Genomic DNA, 18,570 nt, shown 5'->3' with positions numbered 1-18,570 from the left:
AAAATCAGAGATTTTATTACTGAGAAAGAAGAAGTGAGATTAATGAATCAAATATATAAATCTTATTATTTTATTATACCTTACTATGTTTATTATATTATACTATATTTACAACAAACTGTTTATTAATATTATATAGTACAAATAAGATATGTATTACATATATTATATTTTTAATTTTTTTGTCTAAATTAAAAGATTTTAATGAAGATATTTTTAATTTTAATTGAATACCAGGAAAAAGTCCTATAAAATGTTTTTCTGTAAAGCAAATTAAAGCTTGTTTATTTTTTCTTTGAAAAAGTCTTCTCATTGCCCACTGTGAGTCTATTATAGTAAGTTTTTGAAGGCATGGACTCTAGAGCAGAATGACAATAATTATATCATGGCTCCATAGTTTACTTCCTGTGGCTGTATAACTTCTGATAAGTCATTTAACCTCTCTAGCTGCAATTCTTCATCTGTAAATGAGAATGGTAATGGCACCTAACTTAAGGGTTTGCTGCAAAGATGATATGTATTAATACACATAAACACATATATTAGCAAGGGCTCATGGGTTCCTGGCTAGCTCAGTCAGTAGAGCATGCGACCCTTGATCTCAAGGCTTTAAGTTTGAGCCCCATATTGGATATAGAGATTACTTAAAAATGAATCTTAAAAGAAACCAAAACAGTAAGTGTTCAATAAATGTAAGCTATCATTATTTATGGTTAAAACTTTTAGAAAATTCAAAAAAGAGTAAGGAAAGGTAGTCCATAATCCCACATCCCCCAAACAACCAATATTAAAATGCTGATGTATTTACTTACAATCTGTATGCTATTGGTATTTTACACAGTTGAAATACTTATGTATATTATTCTTATCCTGCTTTTGTGCAAAGCTACTCTGTTCCCTTCTCCATGGAGGTGGACCAGTAAGGGCTACGTCAATAATTTCTACTGGGTTCTACATGAATTCAACCAAAAGGGAACACCAGGCCAAAATATTTAGTTCCATCTCCTTCTTTGAGGGGATTGCAGTGGGTTGGATTGGTCCCTGTTACTGAAGGTCCCAGCTCCTGTCAGAGCCTCTCTCTCTCTCCAGATAGCTACCTTTTCTAAGGTCTCTCCTTCAAGCTTAGGAATGGTAGCAGCTGTTGACAGACCCAAAGTCCTGCAATAATCCTTAATGGTTTCTCTCAAACTTTGGTAAATAATCCCTTTATTAAATCTCTTTAAATCACTCAGTTTGAGTGTACCATGTCCTCTCTTCTAGGGCTTGGACTAAGACATAAGAGGATAAGAATTTTTTCAGGAAGATTATTTTGGCAGCTATAGAATATTCTGTAGTGCCAATGTACCTTAGCACTAGTTGCAAATTACTTAACATGCATGTCAAACACCTTCTATACATCATTGTATTCATTCCTTAGCAGTCCCAGGGATTGGTATCTTGTAGATGAGGAGACTGTGCTTCATGGAAGTCCATAAATTTACTTCCCTAAAGTTATAGAACTGATAAACAACAGGATAGTCTTACTTCAGAACCTAGATTCTTCCCGTTAAACCCAGTGGTTCCAAAACCCGGCTAATCATCAGAAGAATCTAAGGAATTTTTTCCTGTGTCCATTCACAGAGAGCTTAATTTTGTAGGTCCAGAGTGAGACCCAGAAATCTCTACTTTTATAAAAGTTTCCCAGGGGATTCTGATAACCAGCTAGATTTGGAAATAAATAAATTTGGAAATAAATTTTAATATACTTGGTTTATTTTTGTAGGATATTTGGATCATCTGTACATTTGTTGTTATAAGAAGACTTTAATAAAGGGTTTTATATATAAAGCTTTGCCTTTATTTAGTATCATTGGCATAGAATAAGTCCCAGAAGAGTGATTAGTGAATCAGTAATGTAAATATTTTTAAGATTCCTGAGATGTTTCATTCAAATATATACTCATTCAGCTACTAAAATATTCATTAAAATTTTTTTCCTTTTTTTTTCTTTCTTTCTTTCTTTCTCTTGAAAGAGAGAGAGGGAGACAATCCCAGCCACGCTCCATCCTCAGCACAGAGCCCAACCCAGGGCTCAGTCTCACCACTGTGAGATCATTACTTGAGCCAAAATCGAGAGTTGAATGCTTAACTGACTGAGCCATCCAGGCAGCTCTAAAAATTATGCATTCTTTCTACAAATATTTATTAGACAATTGTCATGTGCCAACCACTGTGCTGAGGGTTTGAAATATAACAGTAAGCAAGATATAGAGTGGGGGTGCCTGGGAAGCACAGTTGGTTAAGCATCCAACTCTTGATCTCGGCTCAGGTTATGATGTCACAGTTCGTGGGTTCAAGTCACACATCGGGTTCTGCACTGATGGCATGGAGCCTGCTTGGGATTCTGTCTCTCCTTCTCTCTGCACCTCTCCTGCTTGCTCTCCCCCCACCCCAAATAAATAAATAAACTTTTTTTTTTAAATTTTTTAATGTTTTATTTATTTTTGATACAGAGAGAGACAGAGCATGAGAGGGTGAGGGGCAGAGAGAGAAGGAGACACAGAACCAGAAGCAGGCTCTAGGCTCTGAGCTAGCTGTCAGCACAGAGCCTGATGCGGGCTCGAACCCACGAACGTGAGATCTGACCTGAGCTGAAGACAGAGGCTTAACTGACTGAGCCACCCAGGCGCTCCAATAAATAAACTTTAAAAAATACGTAGTGGGGGAGATGGATATTAGTAATTGCATAAATAAAATACTTGAGTTATAATTGTGATCGGGTCTATGAAGGAAAGGGAAAGGGAAATATGACCCTGGTTTGGAGATGATTAGTGAAGATATTGCTTAGGAAATTATATTTAAATTGAGGCTTGACGAAGGGTACCCGGGTGGCTCAGTCCGTCAAGCATCCAACTTCAGCTCAGCTCAGGTCATGATCTCCCAGTTCTTGAGTTCGAGCTCCACATCAAGTTCTCTGCTGTCAGCCTGGAGCCCACTTGGGATTTTCTGTCTCCCCCTTGCTCTCTGCCCTTCCCCTGTTTGTGCTGTCTCAAAAATAAATAAATATTAAAAAAATAAAATGAAGCTTGATGAATGAGTAGAAAAATTAGCTATGTAAAGAAAAAGAGGAGGACATTTTGGGCAGAGAAAAGTGATATGTACAAAGGCTCAAAGGCATGGGGGAACTTGGAAAGTTACACAAAATTAGATTTAAGTTAGAAGATGGCTATGGATATACTGATGTTTTAGCAATGTTAAGTTTCAAGATAACCAAATGTGTGACATCTGAGTGGAGATGTTGGATCTGGAGTCAGAGATAAGGATCTGGAGCTCAGGAAAAAAGTCTTCTGTAAAGAACTTAATTTGGAATTTGAAGACATGGAATGGATGGAATGTACAGTTGAAGGGAAGAGTATATAGTGTCAAGAAGAGAAGGATAATGACTGAGCCTGGGAGACCCCAGTGTGTGTGTGTGTGTGTGTGTGTGTGTGTGTGTGTGTGTGTGTGTGTGTTCAATGTTTATTTAATGTGTTTAATGTGTTTAATGTTTATTTTTCAGAGAGAAAGAGAGAGAAGGACAGAGAGAGAGAGAGAGGGAGACAGAGGATTGGAAGAGGGCTCTGTGCTGACAGTAGAAAGCCCTAAATGGGATTTGAACTAAAAAATTTTGAGATCATGACCTGAACCAAAGTTGGACACCTCACCAACTGAGCCACCAAGGTGCCCCAAGACTCCAATGTTGAAAGGCTGGATAAAGAAATTTCAAAGGAAAGCTGTAAAGTAGTGACCCATGAAGTAGGAGGAAAACCAGAAATGTGCATTTTAATAGAAATTCAAGGGAAAAAAGGTTTCACTGAAAAGCTGTCCAAAAAAAAAAAAAGTTTTTGAGTGATCAACTAAGATGACAAATGAAAAACATTGATTAAAATTAGCAAAATAAGTTCTTGAGATGAGTTAAGAAGTGAATGGTGTACACAAAATGATATCCTATCAAATAAAATGAAAAGGATGATCACTGTCTATGGGAATAACTTGACTGTCCCATTTACAGGAAAGGATGACTGTGATTTAGTTATACAATCGAATTCTAAAAAGTTGTCAAAATAAATGGACTAAACTACAGATATCAACATGGATAAATGTAATTATTAACTTAAAACAGTTACAGGGGCGCCTGGGTGGCTCAGTTGGTTAAGCCGGCTTTGGCTCAGGTCACGATCTCACGGTTTGTGGGTTTGAGCCCCGTGTCAGGCTCTGTGCTGACAGCTAGTTCAGAGCCTGGACCCTGCTTCAGATTCTGTGTCTCATCGCTTCTCGGCCTTTTGGCTAAGATCAAGTGCAGATCTGTGTCTCCCTCTCTCTCTGACCCTCACCTGCTCACATTGTCTCTCTCAGTCTCTCAAAAAAATAAATAAAAATAAAACAAAAAAAAAATAGATTACAAATTCAAAAGCAAAATGAAAATAAAGCAAAATATAAAACTATAAACTGATGAAAGACTTATATCTAGGATATAAAAATAACTCTTAACATTAAAAACATCCAATTAGAAAATGATTAAAAGACATGAAGAGATTTTTACCAAAGAAAATACATAATAACTGATACAAATGAGATGTTCAACTTCATCAGCCATTAGTGAAATGAAAATTGAGGCCATAGTGAGATACTACCACATGTATATTAGAAAAGTCATAATAAACAAATAAAAAGTAGTGACAATAGCTAATGCTGGGGAGAATGTGGAGAAACTAGACTGCTCATACATTGCTTGTGGGAATATACGAAGGTATAAGCACACTGGGAAACAAACTTGGCAATTTCTTAAAACTAAACATACATGGGGTGCCTGGGTGGCTCAGTCAGTTAAGTGTCTGACTTTCAGTATCAGCTCAGGTCATGATCTCAGGATCAGTGAAACTGAGTCCCATGTTGAATTCTGTGCTGACAGCGTGGGGCCTGCTTGGGATTCTCTCACTCTCTCTCCCCACCCTTCCCCCCACTCTCTCTCTCACACACACACTCATGTGCACATACTCACTCTCTTTCTCAAAATAAATAAATAAACTTAAAAAAAAAACCCCTAAATATACATAAACTAATCACACAACTCAGCATTTGCACACTAGGCATTTATCCTAAAGAAATGAAAATTTATGTCCACATATAAACTGTACATGAATGTTCATAGTAGCTTTATTTGTAACTATTCTAACCTAAAAGTCACCAAAATGTTCCTCAATAAGTGAATAGTTAAATAAGCTGGAATATCTGGGGAACCTGGGTGGCTCAGTTGGTTGAGTGTCTGACTTTTGATTTTGGCTCAAGTCATGATCCCAGCCAGGGTTGTGGGATTGAGCCCATGTTGGGCTTGGCACTGAGTGTGCAGGGCCTGCCTGTTCTCTCTCTCTCTCTCTCTCTCTCTCTCTCTCTCACCCACTCTTGTTCACTCTCCCTTTAAATAAATAGACAGATAGATAAATAAATAAATAAATAAATAAATAAATAAATAAACTGGAATATCCATACCATGAAACACTCAGTAACAAAAAGGAGTAAACTGGTGATATGTGTAACAACTTAGATGGATCCCAAGGGCATTTTGATGGGTGAAAAAGCCAATCCCAAAAGGATACTGCATGATTCCATGTGTATAACTTTCTACAACTGACAACATAGAAATGAAAAACAAATTAGTGGTTATCAGGGTTTGTAGAGTGTGTATGTATGGCTATAGTAACAGAAAAGTTCTGTGTTTCAATTGCACTGGTGGTTACACATAATAAGTGGTATAAAACTAAACACAAACATTGTAACAAGTCGATTTTCTGGTTTTGGAATTGTGCTGTAGTTATATAAAATGTAACTGTTGGGGGAAACTGGATGAAGGGTTCACAGGATCTCTCTATATACTGTCTTTGCAACCTCCTATGACTCTAAATTATTTCAAAATAATAAAAAGTTAAAATCAATGATGCATAAGAAGCTTTTTTTTTAATTTTTTAATCTTTTATTTATTTTTGATACAGAGAGAGATAGAGCATGAGAGGGGAAGGGGCAGAGAGAGAAGGACACAGAACCAGAATCAGGCTCCAGGCTCTGAGCTAGCTGTCAGCACAGAGCCTGACGCGGGGCTCGAACCCACGAACGTGAGATCTGACCTGAGCTGAAGTCAGAGGCTTAACCGACTGAGCCACCCAGGCACCCCCATAAGAAGCTTTTAAAGATATATTTCTTGAAATTTTAACAAAAACTGTAGGTTTATGTACATTTACATTTGCTTGAATGAAATGAAATTGTTTATTTTATACTTCAAAAGGATCAAATATTAAAACTTTGTATAGTTCAACCAAATGGTAAAATTCAAATACATGCAAAATGGTAATTGTCACAGACTCTGGGTCTAAGGTTTTCTTTTGTCCAGCAAGAGAGCAGATGCAGGATTAAAATGCAAGAGATGGCTAGTGTCCTGGAAAGGCAAGAGCCCTGAATAGGGGTCCTTGCTCCGTATTTATTAAGATCAGAAGGCTTACAAACGTGATGGGTATGCACAAACAATGAATCTGTGAACATTAACTGGTGGGCGTGAGGGAAAGGGCTTTTTGAAGGTGTTAGGGATTTAGGTCAATATAAAATAAAATCCTGGCGCCTTGCAGATGGTTGTTAATAGCAGTGAGGTGCAGTGTCTGTTTATCCTAGCTAGCCTAAGGGTTAAGACAGATAGAGCATGTAACCTCAGGGTCAATAAGGCACCTTTCTTTTGCTAATTAGCTCTGCTCTGGGCAACTTCACCCAGCAGCAGCCTGTAGCCCTATTTACCTGATTACCTAATTTGGTCCTTCCTTCCTTCCTGTGAAAGCTTTCTGCTATAGTACTAAATTGAGGGGTCGTTTTCGCTCTGAATATCTATCTAATCTGTTTACCTCCTATACCTCTGTATTGGGGCCTTTGTCCCACCCTCTCTATCCTGGGGGCATTTGCCTGACCCTTTCCATACTCATTTACCTAATCTGGTTAATCCAAACTTGGGTGTGAGCATCCTATGGCTTTGTAATTCTTTTTGCCTTGTTAACCCATCAGTGCAGGCTCAGGAAATTCCACACAGGTAATGACACACATCAATTTTAGAATTATGACTGCTTTAAGGAAATAGTGAGAAGAGATGGAAATGAGGCTTTTGGTGAATCCAAAAATTGAGAAAAATTGCAAAAGGTAGTAGAATTTTGGTAGATGGAACGGTGGAATTTGGATGGTTTGTTGTTTGTTTTTAATTTTTTATGTTGGAAAAGACTACAACTTACTTGGATATTGAAGGAAAATATCCAGTAAAGAGAAGTTGAGAATCCAGTAAGCGGTAGCAACTAGTACAAATGTAAGGTGAAGAATCATCAAAGAGGGAATAATGACAGGTAAACTGGAAGGATTAAAGGTTATACTTAAAGAGTAGTGAAAGACTGAATATAGAAATGGAAAATGGCCAAACCATGTATGAATTCTGACCACAGCTTCTGCAACATTGGGCATGGAATGATCAGGATTTGGCCAATGACTGCTGGTCTCCTTATTTATTTATTTATTTATTTATTTTTATTTACCCTCCCTTCCAACCCAGAACAAGAGAGAACTAAATGTGCTTCCTAAAGCAATCCTATAAGATGTCTCACTTTTAGCTAGCATACCTCCAGCTTCCTTATGCCAACAATCACTAATCATAGCATACATGGAGCCTTCTCTCTCTCTCTTTCTCTCTTTACTATAAAGCTTTCCTATTTGCCTTTCAGTCCCAAAAGCAAGTGATGGTGGCTGACTCTTTTGCTATAGGAAGCTCTGAATAAATAACCTCTGTTTTCATTTGGGTGACCTTCCTTTATGTCCACAGTAAAAATGTTGAATTCATGATTTTGAAGATGGACTTAATGACCCTTCAAGTGAGAAGCTGAGGTAGAGTGAATCTACCGAAAGATGAGATTGTCAAGAACCTGCAAAAACAAATTTTGGATGGATTGTCTTTGTAGATGTTAAAACCTGGAACATTGGCTGGCTTTATGAGAATATTACTATGGTCAAAACCACTAAAGTCGTCAATAAATGAGGGAAAGTACTGGGAAGTCGACTGTAGCAAGAAGTGGGCAGAGGTAAGGTAGGATAGTACTGTCTTCATACTCCCTCTAAGGGAGTTACTTTAAGTCTTCCCTTAAAGGAATGCCAGTAGGCAGTGAAAAAGAGTAATGATTTCTGTACTAATAGCGAGTGGGGGAGGCAGATATTAGAGTAAATATGTTAAGTTCTATATTGGGGAACTAAAGTGCTATGGAAGCACCATGAGATGGAATCTAGTCAAGATTTTGAAAGAGGGACCATCCAGAGATTTCCTGGAGGCAGTAAAAATTCATATTGTATCCGAAAAAATGAGTAGGAAAGCACAAGCCTAGAGAGTTTCATTGCTCTAATTTTATTTCTGTACCAAGATCATTCTGTCTTATTTACTATAGTTTTATAATAGGTCTTAATAGGACCAGTTCCTCCATCTTCATTTCTCTTCAGATTGTGTGGTGCTTCTTAACCGTATTCTTTTATTTATTTATTTATTTATTTATGCCCAACGTGGGGCCCAAACTCACCATGCCAAGATCTACTGACTGAGCCAGTGAGGCGCTCCATTTTTCATTTCAATTTTAGAATACACTTGTCAAGTTTCATGAAAATCTGATAGGACTTAGTTGGGCCTGCATGGAACTTAAGCCTCTTTCTTCTTCTTTTTTTTTTTTTTTAAGTTTTATTTATTTTTGAGAGACAGAGAGAGACAGAGTGAGCAGGGGAGGGTCAGAGAGAGAGGGAGATACAGAATTCGAAGACAGTAAACCTCTTTCTTCTTATTGAATTCTTATACATTCCTTAAGCAGCAGCTTTAAATTTTACCTTCCACAAGAAGGCCCTACCTGACTTCCTAGCTAAGATTAAATTTCCTTGCTATATATTTCCATAGCATCCTGTACTTCCCATTAAGTAACACAAATCAGATTCTTTACTCAAAGTCTGTCTCTTGGGCTGGATTGTTCACACAGACCACATCTGTCTAGGTCACCACAATATCCTCCGGCACACAGTCTAATATAGTTCGTGCTTAAGCCATACTTCAAAAAATTTAAGCTAAAAATGTAAAAGGGTGTTAGCAGGTAGGAGTTGAAGGGCTGAGGGTATGAGTTCTCAGCATGCAATATGTAGACGGATTATCAGTGGAGTGAGATCCCTGAAGAGGTTGAATAAATGCTCTAAAGGGATTAGCCTCAGGTAGGGGAAGAAATGCCTTGTCTATTTAACAGGCAAAAGATCAAAGCATGATTAGTTGGTGAGAGTTAACAGAGTTCTATTATTATTATTACTACTACTGCTTCCTCTTCTCTTTTTTAAGTTTATTAATTTATTTTAAGAGAGAGAGAGACGGGGAGTAGGTAGAAAGAGAAGGGGAGAGAGAATCCCAAGCAGGCTTCATGCTGACAGTGTGGAGCTTGATGTGGGGCTCCATCCCACAGTCTGTGAGATCATAACCTGAGACAAAATCAAGAGTCGGACACTTAACCAACTGGGCCACCCAGGCATCCTTTCCCCTTCTTTCTAAAGTAAGAGATGAGAGGATTTGGTTTTTATAGGGGAGAGGCAGCAGGATTAGAGATGGGAGAAGAGCAGAGAAGAGTTGTGAAGAATAGGTATTGAACAGAATAGCAGAGCCAGAGAATTCCTAGGCAGTGTTGAGGGCCCAGTGGACATTGGAGACCATAAATTCATAGTTCCAATAATACCACTCTGCACAGATGGTTTTCTCCAGGTGTCCACAGCAGGACCGATGATATGAAATGTTAGGTTGATACAGGGCTGGGATTTTTTTTGCCAGACTGGTGCCAAAGAAGGACCACTGAACCAGTGAGTCCAAAATATTGATCAAAAATGGTTGATAAAAAAGCCACAGAGGGGACACTGGGGGGCTCAGTTGGTTAAGCCTCTGACTTCAGCTCAGGTCATGATCTCATGTTTGTGAGTTCAAGCCCTGCATTGGGCTCTGTGCTGACAGCTCCAGAACCTGGAGCTTGCTTCTGATTCTGTGTCTCCTTTTCTCTCTGCCTCTCCCCCTCTCATGCTCTCTCTCTCTCTGTATCAAAAATAAATAAAACATTTAAAAAAAAGATAAGATAAGCCACAGAGAATTTTACTCAACAGAACTGGGGAGAACATATGGAAGGGGTAAATTTCTCTTACTGCAGCCTGAGCTGGAGATAAACTACCTCTCAGGGTTTGCCAATGGGCAGGAGAAGAAAAAGAATGAAGCAGACAGACCCAAGGAGAGGGAGAGTCCATGAGGGGAGGAGGGAAAGTGGGAGGGAAAGCTGAAAAAGAGGGAGGATGAGGGAGAGATGGAGGAAGGTAGGGAAAGAAAAAGGGAGGGAGAGGGAAGAAAGCGAGAGAGGCAGAGAAACAGACTAGAGACTAAAAGGGCGTTTGTCATGGTTTGTGACAGTTTTCTATTCCAGGTTTCCCAGCTGCTTTTCAAACTGTGGGTTCAAGAGATTCCCCTGCATCATTATGGCAATTTTTTTTTTCTGAAGGGAGTTGGGACAGTTTCTATTTCAAAACAGTCTTAACTAAGAAAATGTAATATAGACTCTTGTACTTCTCATACTGTGTTTTTGTCGTGTTTTGTGGGCTTGGAGGTAATGTAGAGCCAAAGTTGATCAGATTTTCAAGCATTTGGGGCATTTCTGTTGTTATCATCGAATAGCTCTATTGCACAAAAGGCTCAGAGTTCTGGCAGATGATTTTGGAGCCCCTGGGTCTTGGAGTAGGCTTCCCAGGGATCCCTGCCTCCTTGCCTCACTGATCCTGTTCAGAAGCAGCCAGGACTTCATGCCTGGAACTGCTGGGGTAGGGCAGTTTCTTTGATTGGCAGAGGATCTTGTCTTGGGAAAACGGGAATGTGAGCCCTCTGTTCTTGGCTATACCCGAGATCTTTCCTGACTTATCTCCTATTGCACAGTGAGTCAGTCACTCTTGCAGTAGGTCAGCAATGCCACAGTCATCTGTCTCTTTCTAGGCTCTACCACTTTGAGATCGTGTCCATTAAGCCTTGCATCTTTCTTCCCAAAGTCTTCACGGACAGGTCTACCTAAACATTCACCTTCTGTTTCTTACTTCATATTGATGATACTAAATACTAACAGCATGGGGCTCTGAGGCTGCCTGTTTTTGGATGGACTTGATTGACATTTCTACAAGGCATTTAGTTTTAGTTTCCCACAACAGTAACGCACAGCAACTTTCAATCTCCTTTTCTCAATCCTCCTTCCAATATAACAAACTGCTCTCCAAGCAGGTTCTAAAATGGGTCCTTGGTAAACAGAAAAGGCTGTAATGCTATTAATTTAAATTCCATCAAGTGATATATCATAATTTAATGTCCTCCGATTGGACATTTAAGTTATGCTTGACATTTGATTTTATAATTAATTACTATAAAGGAGGGGCACCAGGGTGGCTCAGTCGGTTAGGAGTCCAACTTCGGCTCAGATCATCCGTGAGTTCGAGCCCAGTGTCAGGCTCTGTGCTGCCAGCCCAGAGTGTGGAGCCTGCTTCAGATTCTGTGTCTCCCTCTGTCTCTCAAAATAAAATAATAAAGACATAAAATTTTTTTTAAATTAAAAAATTACTATAAAGGATATTTTTATGCATACAAGTTTTTCTGTATTTAGGAAAACATGGGATTCCTTCTTAACTTCCCAGGGGTTTCAATACTGCTAGTATGTAAATAATGTTTACTGCTGAGCCTGAAAGTATAGAATAATGATGTTTAACCTCTGCCCTTTTTTCTCCCTCTGCTTAGTTTTCTTTGAATCTCTGACCTCTAAAATGCCTATGGATTCCATTTTCCACGATATCATTGCCATTTCTTCCCCAGGTAGACCTCCCTCCTGGAGTGTTTATCTTCCTACTTGGATCTGTGATGATTTCTTTCAAGACCTACTGCACAGCAGTTACCCTTGGATTATCCAGTTTCCTGGATCTGATGACACTGTTTCTTCATTTACTATCATACTTTGCGGGATTGTATCCTTTAATGGTGTCCTGGCAAAGAGTGAGATTTAACATTTTGATATATGCATGTCTGAATATATCTATGTTAAAAAACAATTTTTAATTCTGAAATTTGAGGGTAACAATCCATCATCTTCTAGCATCCAGTGTTGTGGAGAAATTCAATACTATTCTTTTTAAAATGTTTTAAATGTTTTTTAAATTTATTTTTGAGAGGCAGAGAGAGACAGTGGAGAAATTCAGTACTATTCTAACTCTCAGTTTCCTTATGTAATATATTTTATGTCTTTGAAAGCTTCTAGCATCATCTCTTTTCTGGTGTTCTGAAATTTCAAGTTGACATGTCCCAGTATTATTAAAATTTGTTATATTGAGCACTCAGTACGCTCTTTCTAAATGGGATATATCTGACACACAACATTGTTAGTTTTAGGTGTAATGATCACCTAATTGCACATTTAATATGCTCTTTTATTATTATTTTAAAGTTTATTTATTTTGAGAGAGAGAAAGTGAGGGCACAAGCAGGGGAAGGGTACAGAGGGGGAGAGAGAGAGAGGGTTTGCACTGAGCCTGACACTGACTCAGTCTCCTGGCAATGTGACCACAACCTGAGACAAAATCAGAAGTCAGATGCTTATCTAACTGAGCCACCTAGGAGCCCTTCAATCTGCTCTTTTAAACTAAAGACTTGGCCTTTATTTCTGGGAAATATGCTTGTGTTATTTCTTCGATAATTTTGTTCCCAATGTTCTTTCTTTGGAGAACTTTTTTTAGTTAGATATTGAAACTCTTGGATTGCTCTTTTTATTATCATTTTTACTTTATCCTCATTTTTTATTTCCCAAAGCACCTTTTGTGACTAATTTTTCTCCCTCCCCCTTACATTTCTCTTTTTCTCTTTCCTTCCTTCGGAGAGAATTTCAGTCTTATTTCATGGGCTTAAAATCTAATCTCCCTGAGAATATTAATTTACTTTTTGAAAAATTTTCTTCTACCATCTGCATTATCTGTTTCCTCTGAGTTCTTTTTCTTTCCCTTTGGTTTATTTGTTTTGGCCCCTGTCTTTACTGTTGGAAGCTTTCCTGAAGATCTGGTGATCCTTGGATGTTTGTTCAGGTTTTTAAATGAATCACTGCAAAGCTGATTGGAAACTCTGTGTGAGTGGGCAGGTCTTGTCAGTTGGTGGGCTTATTTTTAGATCGAGGAGGTAATCAGCCAGCTTGTGGGTGTGGGTGTGGGTGTGGTCCCCCAAATGTCGGTATGTGTAGGTGTTTTCTCTGTAGCAACTTAGTTATCTAGAGAGAGCCTCTAATCTGCTGCCTGAGAAGGACAAGCCTGACTGTCGGCCGCACCACAGGGCGAGGTAAGCACGGAGGAATCTCACAGCGCAGTATGCAGACTTTTATTAAATCCTCACCCCCGCCCTCTTCCTGCCTGGTGCTCCCCCAAGGCCTCTCAGATTGTTTCTCCCCAATAAAGTACTTGTGGGAGTGGGGGAGGGGTGGGTGCTTGACTGATGGGAGTGGAGGAAGGGCTAACTGCTTCTTTTCAGTCTTTTCAGACCCCCTTCATTGCTCTCAGTGCCCCATTCCTACCACTGCCTTCCAGGGTACAGGCTTCAACTGCTAAACCTTTCTGGAGTGAGCGGTCTTGCTTCTTGAGAGCATTCTCCAATAAAGTTTGGCCTTTTTCTGCTCTGCTTATTTAGTTACCATTCCTCCACCTCCCTTTTTGTCTTCATAAAGACTGGGTTCAGAGTGCAGGTATTTCCTAGTTTTGTTGATGATGGGGTCTGTGTTTCTGTTTCCTCCTTCTGATTGTGTTTGGAGGAGATTTCCAAAAGAAGAGCTTAGAAAGGTCAATGCTCAGCTATCTTGATTCTGGAAATTGTGGAGGTGATATCCCGGCATCTGCCTGGATCACCACTATCCAAACTTACTTGTTTACTTACTTACTTGTCCTGTCTGCATTTACTCTTTGTTCTGTGACAGTGCCAAGCAGTGTTGTGCCTGAGACAAAGGAGAAAACTAATGATACTGATCCTATCGTTATTTTAAGTTCTGATGGTTTCTTCATTATGGGTTTTTTTTTTGCAATTTTTATAATATTGCATTAAAGTATTTTTGTCTGATTATGGAGTTCTTAAATTTTATGTCCTAGTTGAGTGATTTACTTGGTTCATTCTAATCCTAAACCCAGGGTAGAGAGGAATCACATTCTACTTCAACTTCCCACCCTACCATAAACCACTGCAAATAAACGTATAATCTAAGTAAAGGCAGCCTGCTTGCTATGCAAACTTTAAGCTTCAAGACAAATCCCACAGTTACCTTTCCAATCAGTTTGCCTTCCCACGAACTCCACGTAGATACTCTTGAGTCCTCTCCTCTGTTCATAGCAGTAGTTGGTCTCTTTTAGCAAATACAGGATGTGTCAAAGTGAGTTCTTCTGAGTATAATTGAGATATCAGAGTTTTAACTTTTTTTAATGTTTACTTATTTTTGAGAGAGAGAAAATGAGCAGGGGAGGGACCGAGAGTGGGGGACAAAGGACTCCAAGCAGGCTCTGCACTGACACCAGCGAGCCCAATGCAGCGCTCAAACTCACAAACCTTGAGATCATGACTCGGGCTGAGGTTGGAAGCTCCACCAACTGAGCCACCCAGGTGCCCTGAGATATCAAAGTTTTATTGATATATGTTATAAAATGTGAAAGGACAGGCATGGCACTGCCATAATAATCAGGTCCACAGCTTTTTTTACTAAGAGGCCATGACATCAACAGAATCAGAAGCACATCCTCTAAATTTTTCAGGTGTTGGGGTCTCTGGGCGGCTCGGTCGGTTAAGCATCTGGCTTCGGCTCAGGTCATGATCTCATGGTTCTTGGGTTCGAGCCCCACGTCGGGCTCTGTGCTGACAGCTAGCTCAGAGCCTGGAGCCTGTCTTCGCATTCTATGTCTCCCCCTCTCTCTGACCCTCCCCTACTCGCACTCTCTGTGTCTCTCAAAAATAAAAAACATTTTAAAAAATTTAATTTTTCTGGTGTTTTTTCCCCTAAAAACCTTGAGATGAAGTAAAAGAAATTATTTAGGTATTTTTTAATTTTAGTTTCTCATGTTTATTTATTTATTTTAAGATAGAGTGCACCTATATGCGTGCAAGCAGGGGAGAGGCAGAGAGAGGAAGAGAGAGAATCCCAAGCAGGCTCCACACTGACAACACAGAGCCTGCCGACAAGGGACCCGATTCCATGAACTGTGAGATCATAACCTGAGCCAAAATTAAATGTTGGATGCTTAACCGACTGAGTCACCCAGGAGACCCAGAAATGCTTTGTATTAAATACCTAATCTTTTGAACCATAGCCGAAACTTCAGGACCCCCACCCCCCTCCATCTCTCCTTCCTGAAATGAAACACAACTTTTTAAGTGAACTGACCTACCCTCAAGACTAAAAAGACTAGTTTGACCAGATGGAGTAATCTACCAACTCAGCTTCTAAACCATGCAGTTTCTTGGGGAAGTTTCAGAGGCAGGACTGAAGAGAGCAGAATATGTTCTGCCAAAATATGCCACTTTGGCATGTGGAGCATTTTGAGCTGAAGTCAGTCAAGACCCAGCAGACTCAAAAAAAACTTTTACTTCTTTCTTAATTACCAAAAATAATTTAAATAGGGGGCTTGGCCCAGAAAGGGACCTATTATCAGAGAGGATTTTTTATCTGTGTGGCAGGACAACACCTCATTACCAAACAGGCTTTTCTTATCTGCTGAGAATTACCTCCACCCCTTTGAAGCCCCAGGCCAGTCTCCCATTCCTTAGCTGAAGGTGGTGTATAAGCCTCACCTACCAGACCTGGTCTTGAGCCTCCTATCTTTGGGGCTCTGGTATCTAGGAAATTTAATTTGTTTTTGTCCTGTTAATCTGTCTTATGTCAATGTGATTATTAGACCAGCCAAAGAGTATAAAAGGGAAGAACTGAAAAATTTTCACTCCCTGCACCTTTAACACAACTGTTCTTCATGTGGTCATGCACAGTGGTCTGCAAGAAGCACCTACATCACCATAGCTAATTAAAACAAGAATTCAAAAGAATAAAAACATTCACTCTCATTGCATCATAGTGCCCCACAGCAGCCAAAACACTTTCCTCCTCCCATCTCCCACTTAGCCAACAAAAATCTTGTAATGAAGAAGGGAGGATCCTTTTCTGACACTTGCCCATATTTAATAGTAGGTATAGAAATACCTCAAGAGGGGCACCTGCGTGATTCAGTCGGTTAAGCCTCCAACTTCAGCTCAGGTCATGATCTTGGGGTTGATGATGTGAAGCCCCGCACAGACTCTGTGCTGACAGCTTGGATGGAGCCTGGAGCCTGCTTCAGATTCTGTGTCTCCTCTCTCTGCCCCTCCCCTGCTCATGCTCTGTCTCTCACTCTCTCTCAAAAATAAATAAATGTTAAAAAAAAAATAATTGGAGGGGCGCCTGGGTGGCTCAGTCGGTTGGGCCTCTGAATTCAGCTCAGGTCAGATCTCACGTTTGTGGGTTCGAGCCCCGCGTCGGGCTCTGTGCTAACAGCTAGCTCAGAACCTGGGGCCTGTTTCCAGTTCTGTGTCTCCGTCTCTCTCTGCACCTCCCCCTCTCATGCTCTGTCTCTCTCTGTATCAAAAATAATAAAACATTAAAAAAATTGAAAAAAATAAAAAAAAAATAATTGGAGCAGATTATTATCTCAGTTTCTGGGTTTTGAAGGCAGCCAATCAAGAAGCTTTCTAGATGCCAGGCTTGAAGCATCTTCAGATGGAGTGAGAGCTGGCAGTGGCAATCTGATAGACTGTGTTGGTCTGTAGCTTGAATGTCTCTAGTGACTTTTCTGAGTAGTCACACAGCTCATAAGATTGTCCATATATGAACTATTGTGGTGATTTCTTCAAAGTTTATAACAAGTTGTCCAGCATTAGTGTACGTGGCTTCAGGAAAAGAGCAATTGTAGTTTTCAGTGATGCCAAGTCAGAAGGGTGGGAGAAATTTGAAAATGTCAGTTTGGAGCCTTGTAGCCACATATTGGAGGCAACTAAAAGAATTCAGTATCTAGTCCAGTGTACAGGTAGAAAACAAAACCTCAAAGACAATTAATAGCCCTAGCATTTTATATCCACAAAGGTATATTACTAAAACATAATTTTTCTATCTATAATCACTCCCACTTTTATCAAAGATAACCACAGTAAGACTGATTTGTTTGCAAATTAAGCCTAGTTTCAACAAACTTGGCCTGATTATTTATATAAGTGCAACAAGAATAGTGATTGATGAAATAGGCTCTTTTATTTTAAAAAAATTTTTTTAACGTTTTTATTTATTTTTGCTAGAGAGAGAGAGTGCGTGAGCAAGCAGGGGAGGGTCAGAGAGAGAGGGAGACACAGAATCCAAAGACAGGCTCTAGGCTCTGAACTGGCTGTCAGCACAGAGCCCGACACGGGGCTCAAACCCACGAACCACGAGATCATGACCTGAGCTGAAGTTGGACACCTAACTGATTGAGCCACCCACGTGCCCTTGAAGAGGCTTTTACAAGTGCAATCTGAGATTCCTTATGAAAAGTCTCAGCAAAGCAGATTTAAAAGAACCCCTGCTCATGCTGTCTCTCTCTCTCTCAAAAATAAATAACACATTTAAAATTTTTAAAAATAAATAAATAAAAGCCTCTTGAGGCTAGGAAGCCAAGCCAGGTACTCACCATCTGATTTTGCTTGCAGTACTTACAGATTTGAGTAAATTTCTTTCTTTTCAAGGTCCCCCAAAATATTCTGAGGTTTCTGAGCCGGCCAGGAAGTAGCCTTCTTAACTCACCTGTTAAAGCTATCAGGAACTCTGTAAGCAAGTTACCAGCCAGTCTTTCCAATGGGCTAGCCAGCCTGAGTCCCTTACAGCTATCTGTTCATACCTGATTCTATGCACATTCTCCAAATAGACATTCCAGCCAAAGCCTTGGTAACATAAGCAATGTGTATCTGATTGTGTCCTGTTACAAGGACAACAGACTTTTACTGAACTTATGCAAATACCTATATTGCCATGAAAAGAGGAGTCAAGAGTTTCTGAGTTCGGGCAGGGTGGGGGGCTGGCAATCAGTTAGGGAGAGAAGGTAAATGTTTCATCTTTGTTTACAAAGGTATATTTTACCAAATTGCTTAAGTCATAGACGCCTTAAGAGAGAAGGTTCCCTTAAATCTGGAAAGACAAAACACTGAGGAAACAGAAATGTTTCTTTTTTTTTTTAAACAGAAATGTTTCAAACAAAAAGTCATAAAAAATTATAATCACCCTCCTCAGTTCATTTAGTCCCATTGAATTAATATTTGTTCTGCTTGAATCCAGTTTTTTCATCAGTTCTGGAAATCCTCCTCCTCCCCCCCCCCCTCCCCCTCCCCCTCCTCCCCTCCCCTCCCCCTCCCCCTCCCCCCTCCCCTCCTCCCCTCCCCCTCCCCCTCCCCCTCCT

General features: G+C 39.8%; 1 long non-coding RNA gene across 1 annotated transcript in view; it reads left to right on the top strand.

Moving 5' to 3' along the window:
- Positions 1-13,372: 13,372 nt before the first annotated feature.
- The window catches only part of LOC115298344, a 31,182-nt gene continuing 25,984 nt past the window's right edge, over positions 13,373-18,570 (top strand). The window contains exon 1 of the long non-coding RNA XR_003911711.1: positions 13,373-13,429. This is a non-coding gene — a long non-coding RNA (uncharacterized LOC115298344). The remainder of the gene's footprint in view (positions 13,430-18,570) is intronic.

This window comes from Suricata suricatta, chromosome 1 (genome assembly GCF_006229205.1).
Source record: "Suricata suricatta isolate VVHF042 chromosome 1, meerkat_22Aug2017_6uvM2_HiC, whole genome shotgun sequence".
Lineage (NCBI taxonomy): Eukaryota > Metazoa > Chordata > Mammalia > Carnivora > Herpestidae > Suricata > Suricata suricatta.
The sequence above is the reverse complement of the archived record's forward strand: the minus strand, read 5'-3'. Positions and strand labels throughout refer to the sequence as shown.